This window comes from Petaurus breviceps, unplaced genomic scaffold (genome assembly GCF_028583685.1).
Source record: "Petaurus breviceps papuanus isolate PSGF00001 unplaced genomic scaffold, PetGlider_PUasm1.0 110, whole genome shotgun sequence".
NCBI classification, from domain to species: domain Eukaryota; kingdom Metazoa; phylum Chordata; class Mammalia; order Diprotodontia; family Petauridae; genus Petaurus; species Petaurus breviceps.
Window position 1 is genome coordinate 5,951,835 of NW_027185597.1, and position 15,340 is coordinate 5,967,174.

Sequence of the window (15,340 nt, forward strand, 5' to 3'; positions counted from 1 at the left end):
ATAGGAAGGAAGGAAGGAAGGAAGGAAGGAAGGAAGGAAGGAAGGAAGGAAGGAAGGAAGGAAGGAAGGAAGGAAATCAAAAGTTCAGGCTCTTGAGGAACTTAAGAAAGTTAGGGAGGGGCAGCTAGGTGGCCCAGTGAATACAGCACCAGCCTTGGAGTCAGGAGGACCTGAGTTTAAATCCAGCCTCAGACACATGATCACACTTACTAGATGAGTGACCTTGGGCAAGTCACTTAACCCCAAATGCCTTACCTTCCCCCCTCCAAAAAAAAGTTAGGAAGAAAAGAGTAAAGTATGTGAAACAACTGACAATGTAAATAAAGTGTATTTAATTAAATGCTGGATTATCTGCTACAAAATGCATGTGTTTAGCAGTTGGGTAGGGAATCTGTGGCCCTCTAGGTCCTCAAGTACAGCCCTTTGACTAAATCCAAACTTCACAGAACAAATCCCCTTAATAAAAGGATTCTTTTCCATAAAATATTCTGTTCTGTAAAACTTGGACGCAGTCAAAAGGCTGCACCCATGGACCTATTAGGTCCCCTGGTTTAGCTCTTAAATAGTGAAATAAATTACCCTATCTTGACAATCTTTTTGTTATAGTTTTCTTTTGTGCTATAATAGTATATTTGGCTACCAAGTATCTTTTGAAAGAATCAAGGTATTACCCATCTTCAGTAACTTCTACTTTAATGGACCATAAGAACAAAGTATCTAAGAATTTTAAAATACTTTCAATTATTTTACTGTCAAAACATACCCCACCCCCACACTCAAAAACAAGCTACTATGAAGCAAAGACTTCACCAATGAACTCCTGGGTCTGCCATTAAGTTTAAACTAAGAATTTCCCAAGCATGAAATTCAAAAAATTACTAAATATTGTCAAATTCCACTTCTAAAATAAGCAACATTTATACCCTCATTCCCACCACAGATATTTACATAAAATACTAGTAAAGGTATTTATATTCAGTCATTTTTTTAGTCAGGTCCAACTCTTCATTGACCCCATTTGGGGTTTTCTAGGAGTGGTTTGTCATTTCTTTCTCCAACTCATTTTACAAATGAGGAAACTGATACAAACAGGGTTAAATGACTTGCCCAGGATCACACAGCTAGTTAGTGTCTAGGGCCGCATTTGAACTCTGGTCTTCCTAACTCCAGACCTGGTACTCTATCCACTATGCCACTCAACTGCTCGTTATCCAGATAGACCCTCATAACAACCCTTCAAGAAGGTTATATATTATTATCCCCTTTTTTACAAATGAGGAAAGTAAGGCTTAGAGAGGTAAATGACTTGCCCCAGGGTCACACAACTAGTTAAATGTCTGAGGCAGGATTTGAATTTAGGTCGTCCTGACTCCTAGTCCAGCACTCCATCTTCTGGCCAGCTGGTTGACTAAACAAGGTAATGAAATATAAGTTAGTTTGCACTAGCAGATGGAGGATCAGGAAAAGCCTGCCTGGGAGAATAAGAAATCAGTCCAGGTAGGCAAGATGGTACTCAATTCTAAATTATGAAAGCAGGTCATGTATAGCCAAGTATGGATTTAATTCTGTAGATCACAGTGTAGCCAAGATAGGTTTTTGAGTAGTATGTTGCAAGTTGTGAGTGTTTAAGGAATATCAGTGGGGCAATTCTATGAATGAGAAGAGGAAGAGAAGCTAGTTAGGAGTCTAATGCAGGATGAGGTCAAAACAATCTAGAAGGAAGATGGTAGGGGGAATAAATAGGAATTCTTTAGATTTGAGGGAGATCTGGAGTGGGAAAAATCAATGGGTCTTAATGACTAACTTTGTTATGGGTAACTGGGGAACAAGAAAGGAGTAATGTCAAAAATAACACCACTATTACAAAAGAAAGGGAAATTGGAAGCAAAACCGGCAGAGAATTGGGGGAAAAGATAAAATAGCTCGATCCTTATTCAATTTAGAAAAAGGGTGGGGGTGGCTGAAGTTTCAATTAATTCAATTAATCCTAATTTTTTAAAGTTACTCCTTAATTTTTTCTTTTAAATTTTATTTATTTTTAATTTATGAAATAAAACAAGATGATTGCACAGGAAACTGAAAATCTATTGTCTACAACTTGCTATTGCTTTTAAATAATTAATAAAATTATGTGATTTTTTCTTTTTTTCCCTTCCCTTCTCCTGCCCCCACCCTAGAGATGGCTGCCATTAACAAATGTATATGTGTGTGTGTGTCTGTGAAATCATTCTATACATACTTCTACTTATCACTTTTTATTCTGGATGCAGACAGTATCTTCTTTTATGTGTCCTTTGTAATTTCTGTGGGTTATTTATAATAGTCAAAATGACTTGTTCTTAAAACAATATGCTGTTACACTGTTTTCCTGGTTCTGCTCATTTCACTCTTCATTATTTCATGCAAGTCCATCCATGTTTTTCTAAGATCATCCTGCTCCATCATTTTTTTTTTTAAAGCAATTGGGGTTAAGTAACTTGCTCAAGGTTACACAGCCAGTTATTTCTGGGTGTGGTGCTAAGTATCTGCACCCAGATTTGATCTCCAGGTCATCCCGACACTGGAGCCAGTGCTCTTGCTCGCTGAGCCACCTGGCCTGGAGTTAAGTAACTTACTCAAAAGGTTACACAGCCAGGTGTTTCTGGGTGGGTGCTAAGTGTCGGAGCCAGGATTCGATCCCCAGGTCGACCCGACACTGGAGCCGGTACTCTTACTTGCTGTGCTACCTGGCCGCCCCGTTCCATCATTTCTTACAGCACAATAGTCTTCCATAACAATCATATACCACAACTTGTTCAGCTATTCCCCAACTGACAGGAATCCCTGAAATTTCCAGTTCTTTGCCACCACAAAGAAAGATGCTATAAATATTTTAGAACATACACTTTCTTTTCCTTTTTTCCTAATCATTTTGGGAAACAGATCTAGTAGTGGTATTGATGGGTCAAAGAATAAAGATAGTTTAATAACTTTTTGAGCAGAATTCCAGACTGCTCTCCAAAATGGTTGGATCAGTTCACAATTCCACCAACAATGAATTAGTGTCCCAATTTTTCCACATCCCTTTCAACATTTGTTGTTTTCCCCTTCAATCGTTTTAGTCAATCTGATAGATGAAAAATGATGTCTCGAGGTTGTTTTAATTTGCTTTTCTCTAGTGAATAATTACTTAGAGCATTTTTTTCAAACAATTGTAAGTTGTTTTGCTTCCTTCATCAGAAAATTGCCTATTTGTATCCTTTGACCATTTTATCAATTGGCAATGATTGCTTTTCTTAGAGATTTTACAAAGGTCTTCATATATTTAAGATATGAGACCTTCATCTGAGAAACCATCTATAAAAATTTTTCCCAATTTTCTGCTCTCCTTCTGATGTTACATTTGTTTTATTTATTAAAAAAAAATTTTTTTTTTTGCTTTTTGGAGGGCAATTGGGGTTAAGTGACTTGCCAGAGGTTACATGACTAGTTTTTGTGTTAAGTGTCTGAGGCCACATTTGAACTCAGGTCCTCCTGACTCCAGGGCTGGTGCTCTGTTCACTGCGCCACCTAGCTGCCCCCTCAAAAAAAATTTTTAATTTAATATAATCGAAATCATCCACTTTACACCTCATTCTGCTCTCTGTCTCTTGTTTATTCATAAATTGTTTCCCTATCCATATGTCTGACGATGTTCTTCAAACTTTCTTGTAATATCTCTCTTTATATCTAGGTTATGTATCCATGTTGACCTTACTAAATGGTGTAAGATATTTGTCTATGCCCAATTTCTACCATACTGCTTTCTACTTCCTTAATTTTTTAATGTAATTTTTATACATTTATAGATATCTTTTTAAAATGTAACTGAATTTGTTAATGTAACTTCCCAATTAGCTTGATCTCTCTGTAGAGCAGATATTTCTAAAACATCTAAGTCTTCTCCATTAACCCACACAATTTAGTTGTTAATAGAGATCATTTTCTGTTTTCATCTTCTGTCAGGTATCCAACTCTGTGTGAAGAAAAGCTAGTTAGGCAGCAGTAAATAGAGTGCTGAATTTGGATTCAGAAAGAATGTCTTGAATAAAATGGGAATAAGAAAAGCACCTACCTCACAAAGTGGTTTGCAAACCTTAAAGCAAGGGTGGGAAACCTGTGGCCCGAGGTCACAAATCCTCATTTGTTTGGTAAAACTTGGACTCAGTCAAAAGACCACACCAGAGGACCTATAAGGTCACATGTGGCATTGGGGGATGCATGTTCCCCACCACTGCCTTAAAGCATAATATATTGTTATTTCCTTTCCAAGGAAGGAAAGGATCACCTCTCAATAAAGGAGGAAATTCTAATAATAAAATTATTGAATAGAGTTGTACCAGCTACAAATTATGAGGAAAAGGGAAGGAAAAGAGGGGGCAGTGACAATCAGCTTAGAGATCTACTGAAACACTGGAAGGATCTAAGACATAGGTTCTGAGATCTAAAGATGCAGGTCTATAGACTAAGAACCAGTGTTCTACCTTCATTGTTTTATTTGTAGACTATGCTTCTTAAAATGCAGTGTGGAATATCATTCTGTTACCAATAAAAATATATGCCACAATATTTCTGCTCTTTCATCTCCAAATTCATTTTAATTACCAAAAAAAGTCAGTCATTAATTATAACAAGAAACCTCTGATTATTAAAACAAATCTAATCCTCCCCAATTGTTTCACTTCTCATCTTCATATCTATATTAAAGGATCACAGAATCCTGAAAGATTCAGATTTCATCCAGTTTAATCCACAGCTGACTAAGAATCTGTTCAAAGACACATTCCACAAGTAGTCATCTAGACTCTGCTTGAAGGCCTCCAAAGAGAGGGAACCCACTACCTCATTCCACTTTAGGGGAAGTTTTAATTTTTAGGAATCTTTTCTTTATATCAATCTACTTTTGTATACTTTCCACATCATTCCTCATTCTACCCTCTGCAACCATAAATCTAAACCCTCTTCCAAAGGGCAGTCTTCTAAACACTTGATAACTATCAGCCCCTTTCCCAAGTGTTCTATCCTCCAAGCTAACCATCATTACTTCCTTCTGATGATCTGCTTATCTCCTAATCTAGACATACTCCAGCTTTATGATCTCTTTCCTCAAATGTAGTAACTAGAACTGAATATAGTCCTCCAGATGTGACCTGAACAGGAAAGATTACTGTGGAAGTTATTTCCTCATTCATATCCATCTCTTAATACAGCCTACAATACCATTAGCTTTTCCAACTGCTATGCTCACTATTAACTCATATTGAGCATGTAGAGCACATATGAAAAATTTCACCATTCCATTATCATTATTACAAACATTGTCTGTGTATTGTGGGGTACCAAAATATAATACTCTCCAATCCAAAGAACTGTGAAACAAGGGCTAGAAAACAGCATCCTCTCAAATAGAACTGATATAAAATAGTGTCGGTCAGTTGCCAAAGTAATCCAGCTTCAGTGGCAGCATGCTGCAATGAGCACTGGGCCTAGCTCAAAATTTAAGAAGTCCTGAATTCACATCCCAGCTTCAACACCTAATGCTGTGTGAACCTGAGTAGGTTCACTTCATTTCTTCTGGGCCTCACTTTCCTTCACCTGTAAAATGTTAATTATTTGCTCTACCGACTTTTTCCAAGTTGTGAAAAAAATCAAAGCCAAAAAGTTATCATGTAAATGTGAGCTATTATACTAATACTCCGTTGGTGGCACTGTAAATTATTCCAACCATTCCAGAAAAAAAAAATTTGAAATTATGTAAGAACAATCATTTAACCCAGCCACAACAGTCTTTGAACCAGTGATCCCACTACCCCCAAGAAAGTCAAAAGTCTGTCACAAAAGTTCCATATCTATCAAAATATTCATAGAAGAACTTTTTATGGTAGCAAAACAAACAGGAAACAAAGTAAGCACCCAAAAATTGGAGAATGGCAGAACAGATGTTGGCATATGCAATAGAATACCATTATATAACAAGAAATGGTAAACTTAAGGAAAACAAAACTAAGAGGAAACATGACAACAGCAACATTTAAAAAGCAGCTTAATGGAGATTAAATGCAATGATCAATGACCCAGCAATACCACTTCTAGAATTGTATTCCAGATATCATAAAAATGGGAAAAGGACCCACACGTACAAAAATATTTATAGCAGCTCTTTTTGTGGTGGTCAAGAACTGGATCCCCTTCAAATGGGGAATGGCTGACCAAGTTGCGGTAGATGAATGTAATGGAATATTATTGTGCTATAAGAAATAAGAAGCAGGCAGATTTCAAAAAATCCTGGAAAGACTTGTATGAACTGACACTGAGTGAAGTGAGCAAAACCAGGAGAACATTGTACACAGTTATAGCCACACTGTGTGATGTCTAACTTTGACACTGCTAGCTCTTCTCAGCAATACAAGGTTCTAAGACAACTCCAAAAGGCTCATGATGGAAAATGCTACCCACATCCAGAGAAAGAACTACAGAGTCTGAATGCAGATCAAAGCTCGCTCTCTCTTTTTGGTTTGGTTTTGTTTCTTCTTTCTTGTGGTTCATTCCATTGGTTTTAATTCTTTACAACATAACTAACGTGAAAATATGTTTAATATGAATGTATATATGGATAGTCTATATCAGACTACATGCCACCTTAGTGAGGAGTGAAAGGAGGGAGAGAAAATTTAAAACTCAAAAGCCTGCAGAACTGGGGCAGCCAGGTAGCACAGCAAGTAAGAGCACCGGCTCCAGTGTGGAGAAGACCTGGAGATCGAATCCCAGGCTCAGACACTTAGCACCCACCCAGAAACACCTGGCCATGGAACCTTGAGCAAGTTACTTAACCCCAATCGCTTAGGGGCGGCCAGGTGGCACAGCGAGTAAGAGCACCAGCTCCAGTGTTGGGACGACCTGGAGATCGAATCCCGGGCTCAGACACTCAGCACCACACCCAGAAATAACTGGCCGTGTAACCTTGAGCAAGTTACTTAACCCCAATTGCTTTTAAAAAAGTAAAAAAAATTTTAAAAAAAAGCCTGCAGAACTGAATGTTGAAAACTAAAAATTTATTAATTAATTAAATATAAATAAAGGGGGAAATGAAATGATCAATCTTAGTGCAGGAAAACAGAACATAAAAAACAAAGCCCTCCTCTCAAAGGGAGACGAGTGCCCAGAGTGCAGAACATTGAATTGTCAGATCCAAGCAGTTTTCCTTCAGTTTTTCTGTTGCCCCCAACCTAAAAACAGAGAGAATTATATTGGGCAGAGTATAAATCAAGAAATCATTGGGGTAAAAAAAACAAAAAAGTATTAATGAAACTTTTTTTTTTAATGAGAACAATTGTCATCATCAAAGGAACATGAATTGCTGAGGAGTATAAACTATCACTCAAACCCTAAATCAGGGTTATACCACTTCTAAATAGCTATAGTAAATTATGATATGATGTACTCAAATGTATTGCATTATAACATGATCACATTGCTTAGGGTGACTGACAACCTGGATCTATTTGTTCAGTAATACCACTCCCCAAAATCCAATGAAAAAGGATACTACTTGGGATCTTAGAATGAAATATCTGGAATACAACTGGTGCAATGAAAGTTATAACTTATTAAATTACATTGTACCACGCTGAAGTAAATGTTGTTGTGGTCATCTACACTGAATCAGGATAGCTAAATAATTTGTCAATGTTTATTTAGTATTAGTGGTCCACTGGAGAGGGTGTCCTAATTCTCAAAACAATTGTTTAGAGACAGAAATACCCCTAGAATGGATAAGAAAAATTTACCAACTATCTTAGTTTAATAGGAATATCCCTACTACCTAGCTCTTTCCCTTTTTTTCTGATACTGCGCTCACTAAACAGTCTTCAGATTATTTTGTAATTTGGTCTACTGAATGGACTTTGACCTTCCCAGCAGGAGTCTTCTGTACAGACAACTAATACTAGCTCTCTTGTCATTACAAATTAATAAATTGGTTTTCGGAGCAAATCTACTTATCATAAGGGTAGAGTAACGGTACCAACTCTGTCCAAATATATCTCCAAGTATAAATTAATAAAATGAGCATTGTTTTACTTTCTTATGAATCTGTTTAGCTTAACTCAATTAGAAAGACAGTGTGACATAGTGGATTGAGGGGTGAATTTGGGAGTAAAACCTGGATTCACACTTAACTAGCTAGACCCTGGGCAAGTTGTTTTAACTATCCTGAGCCTTAGTTTCCTTATCTGCAAAGGGGGTATGATAACAGCATCTACTAGTGAGGATCAATAGAAGTACTGTATTTAAAGAGAAAATGCTCTATGTCAGCTACTATGCTCCCCAAAGTATGATCATTCAGAATGAAAAACTGTAAACAGCTAAGAAATAAAGTCTTGGCCTGGGGTAACACCAGAAGCTTGCTATTACTAAGAAAGTCCCAGTTGAGCAGCCAAGGTACACCATCTTTTAGTTACATCAGTATCAGACACTCAACTCAACATTCTACAAAGTTCTGAACTTATGTCCCAGCCCTCCCACCCCTACATAGACCCCCAAAAAAAATAAAGGAATGCATCTTACCATTTCATCTTATCTGAAATATCACATATGAATTCATAGTTGTTTCATCGAAAATTGTGTCTGCACTACATCATTCACGTTGTTAAATATATTCTTTTATTACCTTTATAATCTTTACTGGCTTTTAAGAAAATGACCTCAGATACTTTACTATCCAATAAAATTCTCTACTCAACCTTTTTTTTCTTTACATTTTTAAAATATATGTGTCTTTTCACAAGTCAAAGCAAACCATGTCCACATCAGACCCTACATAATTTATAGTCAATCCTTGATCATCCATACTGACGTGTTATGTATAGAATCCAAAAATCATTTCTATTTCTCTCTAGAATTTCATTATATATCTGTTGCTAGAAATGTTTTGTTTCTGACACCAACAACAGATCAGGGTCTCTAAACTTATTTTGTTTAGGTAGTACTGAAATTTATTTGCATTCCCTGAGCATGCCAATCTTTCCATGAAAGGCAGCCTGAGATACCTCAACAGTAAGAAAGTTTGTCCGAGACTAATCTTAATTGCTTTGGTTTCAAGTCAATCAAGAAGTGACTATACCCATATCAACATTTAGTGTTTTGTTACACCACTGTTCATAACTTTAGAATCATCTCTGACTCTACCCTGTCTCACTCTTTACACTCAAGCCAGTAGTTTCTAAGTCAGAAAACATCTGGCTCCTCTAAGTCTAAGGCAATCTTCCTAGCAGAGGCCCTTATCTGTTCCCTAACAGCTTTCTTCCCGGGTCTTCCTCCCTCCAGTCTATTCCTCCTCCAACCTGCCCAGTAACAGGTTGTGGATTAATATACTTAAAGTAACTCCATTATTATGTGTGTCACTCTACCACTTAAAAACCTCCAATGACTTCTAGGGACCTGTTTGACCTTGGCAAGTTACTTAAACCCTTCAGTTTGTGATGGGTAAAATGAGGGGGTTAGATAGATGACCTCTGAGGTCCCTTACAGATCTTTATCTATGATCTTAAATAAAATTTGGACTTAAAATTCTGGAATTCAAAGTCCTCCACAATCTGGCTCCAACCTTATTTGTCTTCTGCCACATTTATTCCCCATCCTGATTCTGCTGCCCAATCAAACCCGACAACTGTTCTCATGTTGCCCTCTCCCATTTCCATGAATTTGTTCACTGTTAGTCCTTTATTCTCCTCCAAAGGACCCTCCTGCCCCCCTCCCCCACCATGCTTAAATTCTCTGTTCAACTTAATTTGGCTTCCTTCAAGAAGCCATCCCTGATACCTCTCCCTCCTCAAAATTTTTTCCTGTTACTCTAAATTTTAACATAGTTAATTTTCATGCAGGTAATGCATTCTTCCATCCTATTAGAATGTGCTCCTAGAGCACACAAAAGGTGATTTTTCATTTACATTCCCAACACCTAGGACAGTGCTTTGCATAGCAGGAACCAAATAAATATTTAACTGAACCTGTACCATCAAAAAGTGTTTGGTTTGGGGGTTTTATTTTGTTGGGTTGTGGGGGTTTTTTTAACTTGCTGATATTGGGACCATTAAAATAAACAGGATTCCTTTACAATTTTACCACATGAAAAGACTTTGAGATAGTACAGCACAGGCCCTAGAGCCAGCAAAATTTTGAGTTCAAATCTTGCTGTACCAGATGTGCAATCCTGAAGGTTTCCTATCTCTCAGCTTCAGTTTTCTCATTTGTGAAAACATGTATAATAATGGCAGCTATTCACATAATAAATGATAGTATGAATTTAGATAGTATACATAAAGTGATACTTTTCAGACTTCCTTCAAGACTCAACTGAAATCCCATCTTCTACACGAAGCTTTTCCAGTCTCCCTCTGCCAGCCATGCCTCTGCCTTCCAAGATTACTTCACATTTACACTGTACATATGATTGCATGTACAGATGTTTGCATGTTGTCTCCCCACCAGGATGTTATTTCCTTCAGGACAGGGATCATGCTTTTTGCCTTTCTTTGTAACCCCAGAGCTTACCACAGTACCAGGCATGAGTGCTTAATATATGCTTGGTGAGCTGTTAATTGGAATTTTTCTAGTAATATAACAATATGTAATGGATCTTAAATCTGTATTTTCACTCTAATTGCAGTTATAAAATATTAGAATTGTCAGAACACTGAACTATTTATTATATTCAGAATTGGTACCTCTGGTGCCAGAATATCCAAACGACCTGTCAGGTAGAAAGAAATGACAGATTCATCTGGGCAAATTTGTGACCAAAATTAAGCGGATTTTTTTTTCCAAAAAAAAAAAATGTAAGGAAGTAATTTAAAATGTTTTATCACTCAAATTTAAACATTATTTATTTATTTATTTAGACAGTCTACCTCAACACTGTGGAGAGAAATCTGTTGTCTTTTGTTTTTTCAATGGCCATCACATAGCCGAGTACGGTTTAAAATTCTTACTTTAAATTTAACCTGTTTTCCTGGACACAGAAATTTATTTTAAGAGCATATAATGTCTTTAGATACATTCCTTAACAAAGGTTTCACATTACCTCCCAAAGTACATCACCATACACAAATGGGAAGTGTCTTTGATAACAATACCTAGAAATCAAGCTATAGGAGCAATGAAAAAAGAGCTAGAATAGATCAAACTAAATACCTGTTAATAAATTAACAATGAAAATGGCCAGGGCTACATATTTGTTCCAGCCTTAACACAGCTCATAGCACACAGTAGGCGCTCAACACTTGTTGACTTGACAACAACAATCTAGGCAGATTTTTTTCCTATACACAAAAGCAAGAAAGGATTTGGATTTGCTTTCCATTCTGGTAGAGAAGAATGTAGAAAATCAAAATGCTAAAAAAAAATGGCAGTATGGTATAATGGAAAGGGTATTCAATTTGCAATCAGAAAACCCAGGTTCTGAATCTGACTTAGCCACTTACTATTTTGTGTGATCTTAAACAAATTAAACTCTCTTAGCCTCGATTTCCTCATTTGTAAAATAAGCATGTTACACTAGGTGAACTTTAAGTTCAGGGCTGAATGCTGGTGTCTTAAGGGTGTATAATACAAGCAATTATTAAACCATTAATGTTTACTAAAGTTAAAAAATATACACAAAAATTAGTGAGAACAATCTTTAAAACAGTTAAGTAAACTCAAAAATAAGTAGACTCAAAAATATGATAATCAAGCATCTTTATTTCATTAGCTTCGTTAACAGACTGCTCAACACACAAGGTTTTATTCCAGTTTCTCAAAGGAAGTTTTTAGTTTAAAGTCCGAGGCACTATTCATTCGATTATTTATACACAGACCCATTTTCACTCCCAATCATTTCTGAATCACTAAAGGGTATTTTTCATGGCAAATTCAATTAAAACAAGAATGCTTACTATGATCTAAAGCTACATTAACCCTGGTATATTCAAGTCAAAGAGCTCAAATAAATCTGCCAATATCATTATCTTCAATTCCTGGGCATATGAGATGTATATAATAAGTCTTTAGCACCTGCCTCCATTCTCAAATCAGACTGTGAAGTTGGACAAATGGCTTGAAATTTGTAAACGAATTAAAAGTTGCTTTCAATACTGAGTTTACAGAGTTTTCCTAAAGCTTCTGTCACCCTGCCCCTTCGCAAAAGTCTACCCCAAGAGGTAAATTTTCAGAAACAAAAAGAAGTTAACTTCAACCGCAAGCACTCAATGAGAACAAAAGAGAGAAAAGGAAAAACAACTCAACTCTTCCCTCAAACTAAGCATAAGGAATAAACCAGCTTCCTGAAGCCTAGAAAGAACACGGGAGAGAAACCTAAAAACGGCCCCAAAATCTTTCCAGTGTGAGGGAGAAGGGAACGACTGTCGTAAGGCTGGAGAATAATTCTGAAACGGTGTTTAAAGTTGTTTCTTCTGGGAAATGATTGATTTCGGGGGACTCGGAGTTCAAGATTTCCCTCGTGCTCGCTGTCCCACGCTAAGTGCGGTCAGAGCTGCATGGTCTATAAGCTCCGAAGGGGGAGGGGAGGGGGACGGGGTAGGGACGAGTGTTGAGGAAGGGGAGGAGGGGCGGTCTTTCTCCTAAATAGAGGCCGGCGCCTCCGACCCACACCCCCCAACCCCCGCCCGCAGTCGGGGGCACAAGTTGTGCCGCCCCCTCCCACATGCCCGAGCTCTTCTCGTCAGACACAGTCTCTCCTTTGTCTGAGTGCAAGGTCCCACCAAGTTGTGTCTGTCCCGTCACGCCCGGAGCTCTCCCGACGCCCGGCACACAAAGGACACTTGGGGAGGACGGGACGGGGCCCCGAGCCCCGAACCCGAAAGATCAGGCGGAAAAGGAAAAAGGAAAGCGGGTGGTGGGAGGCGGGAACAAAACAAAACACCCCGACCACAGCAACCCAGCGCTCTCCGGGCCGTTTTCCCCCACCCCAGCCACTCAATCCCCTGCGACTGTGCCCGACCTAAGTGCGGGCCGCCGACCCCCGTTCCCCCAGCTTTGGGCTCCCTTCCCCCCGGTCATACAAAGAAGGCGCCGGGTGAACCCCGCTCCGGGGCGATACCCAGAAACAAGCAATATCGCCGCCGCCGCCGCCCGTAACTCCACAGGCTCCTGAGCCCGTCCCGCTAGCCGGGGCCAGCACGGTGGCTTTACCTTCTTTCCCTCTCCCCAGCCCGCGCCGCTCCCCGCGCGCTGCTCCCGCGCGCCGCCGCCGCCGGTCCTCCGCTGCTTTCTCTGTCCCTGTGGGTGTCGGATGCTACCGGACCGAGCGCCAAACCTGACAGCCCAATCGCCATCGCTCTCATTGGCCCCCCCACTACAATCAAGCGCCGCCCCGATTGGAGGGACGAAAGGCAGGCTTCCATCCAATCAGAGGGTCCGCCGAGCTCCCAGGCGCCGGGAAGACCCACAGCCCCACGCATATACTTATCTCCGGACTGTACACACGCATACACACATACACGTATTCTCATATACACGCACACATACACACACACACACTCCCTGAGACGCTGGGGGTTTTTACGTGCGAAACTACCGCCGCCGTCCCTTTGTTCTCTCGTTTTACACGCACAGTACGGATCGGGAAGGCGAGTGGGCCGCTGGGCGAACACGGCTGGAGGAGGAGGGGAGGAGGGGCCGGCTGGACGAGCCAGGCCGGGAGAGGGGCGGGGAGGAAAGGGGAAGGATCTGGGTGGCGGGCGGGGAAGGACGGAGATGTTGCTCTAATCTTGGCGGGAATAGCCACCTCGGAGGCCCGGCGGGGCCGGGGAGGGGAGGAGGGGCGTCGGAGGGAAGTGTAGTTCAAGGGGCCTTGGCGGCCAAGTTTGAATCAGTTCGAAACTCAAGGCGTGGTAACGGTTTTAACGGCCGCGCTCTTTCTCCTTTCTCTCCCGAGTGGCGGGTTGGGCGAGGCGGGGCCCAAGGCGGGAGGAGGCAAGGTGTCCCCGGGAGACCCCGGCACTGGGACGAGCCTGGGCGTCCCGGGGCCTCCGGAGGCCGCCGCGTTGCCTCGGACTGAGTCCGGGCGGCGGCTGCACTTGACGGCCGCTAGGGGCGGCGCGCGCGGGGCTCGGCGCCTGGGGCTCCGCCGCTGATTTGCATGCAAGGCGCGCGGCGCTCCCCACCCGCCCTGGCGGGAGCCGGCGCAACTAATGAGCGCGTTCGCTTGGGGTAGGGAGCCGCGCCGGGTGCTCCGGGTCCCTCCCGCCAGGCGCCCGGGGAGAAGGCCAGAGCGCCGCCACGATTTGTGCATCCGCCGGGGCCTCCGCCGGCCGCGAGGCCGTACTTAAAAAATAAGTGACAGGCTAGCGTGGGTGACATTTCAAACCTGCGTTTGTTAAAGCCTCGGCGGTGCTCGGGGCCGCCCACCTCCCACGTGTCGGCCTCCCAGTCACTGAGGTGAGGCCAGAGCTCGGGCGGGCGGCTCTAACGCGGGGAATGCTTAAAAGCATTAGTGACCTTAAGGAAACCCCGGTCCAGACACACACAGGAACGGAAGTCGACAGTACAGAATATAAATTACGCTTTTTTGGTTTGGGTTGGGGTTTTTTGTTTTTTAACCAAGACATTAAGCTGTTCCTGAGGTAGTTCGAATTAAATTTCTAAAGTGATATGGATAATTAAATTTTTTAAATGTTAATTGATATATGCATGTGTTTCTATATGTGTGTATGTGTGTGCATAAAATTTACATCTGTATACATTTAACTCTACAGAAATTGCCCACTTGCACTGGGACTTCACATTGTTCCAGAGTCCAGACACACAGTTAAATATTATAACTCTTAAGAAAACGCCAATTATCAACTAGTTTGGGGGGATAGAGGACTACAAGTAATTACATATAATTTGTTTTTAACTTTGTAAAGATGACACTTAAATGAATATGGATATCCACCCCCCCCTCCAAGGACATTGTTGCATGTCCTATGCATTACTTGTCCATCTATGGCCTACGAAGGTTCTGCCCAAGGTTCTAGGCTTACTCTGGATCTTGTGATCTGGATGCCAACAGAAGCTGGGAGCTCTCCATCAGTTATCCCTCATCCTTTGTCACATTACCAGCCCACTAGAGTACCTTTTCATGTCTTACACCTCTGATGATATCCTTTCCATTGCCTCCTGTTCAAAGATACTAGAAAATTAAAATCAGATGCCTTCATTTGGTGACTTTTCTCGTCATTTCTATGGGACTCATCACCATAATTATTCCCACCCATAACCATGTAAAGTCTCCTGTATGAAGGAGATTTGAATATGTGGAATTATTGAAATATGCAAGATA

The 15,340-nt window shown here is 40.7% G+C and overlaps 1 protein-coding gene across 8 annotated transcripts in view; it reads right to left on the reverse strand.

Annotated features, from left to right (window-relative positions):
- Nucleotides 1-13,372, reverse strand: part of LOC138156466 (histone-lysine N-methyltransferase EZH2) — a 108,795-nt gene extending 95,423 nt beyond the window's left edge. For 4 of the 8 annotated variants that reach the window (XM_069081938.1, XM_069081961.1, XM_069081945.1 and 1 more), the window contains exon 1: nt 13,207-13,371. The gene's annotated coding sequence lies outside the window, so the exon portion shown is untranslated. Of the gene's footprint in view, nt 1-13,206 lie in introns of all 8 variants that reach the window. The other 4 variants (XM_069081969.1, XM_069081952.1, XM_069081913.1 and 1 more) reach the window with 2 other exon arrangements.
- Between the last annotated feature and the right edge of the window lie 1,968 nt (nt 13,373-15,340).